Source organism: Lissotriton vulgaris, unplaced genomic scaffold (genome assembly GCF_964263255.1).
Source record: "Lissotriton vulgaris unplaced genomic scaffold, aLisVul1.2 SCAFFOLD_2385, whole genome shotgun sequence".
In the NCBI taxonomy this organism is placed as follows: Eukaryota; Metazoa; Chordata; class Amphibia; order Caudata; family Salamandridae; genus Lissotriton; species Lissotriton vulgaris.
This window is the reverse complement of record NW_028242034.1, coordinates 234,564-235,000: the sequence shown is the minus strand read 5'-3', so window position 1 is coordinate 235,000 and position 437 is coordinate 234,564.

Below are 437 nucleotides of genomic sequence, written 5' to 3'. Positions count from 1 at the left end.
CCCAGGGCCCGCAGACACCCTGACAAGCAGGGGAGACCTGCATGGGACCGACGGACCCCTCTCCTGGGCCCCTGGTGGAGCAGCAGCCCAGGGGATGGGGCCCAGGGCCAGAGCACCCGACCCGGGGCCCAACGGGGCCCCTGGACCCAGCCGGGGCTCCCAGGCCCGGAGGCGCAGGGGAAGCCTCCCCGGGCCCGCCGGACACCATCACAGGCACCCTGCCATGCGCAGGACCGAGAACGGAGCCCGGGACAGGGAGGCCGCCCTCCCCAGGGTCCTCAGGGACCCCGGCAGGAGCTCCTGAACCCAGCCAAGCAAGGGGAGGTTCCCCAGAACAACGGAACCCCATCCTGGGCCCTTGGCAGTGCAGTAGGCTGGAGGACAGTGCCCAGGGGACGGAGCACCTGACCCGGGGCCCGGCCGGGCCCCTGGACCCA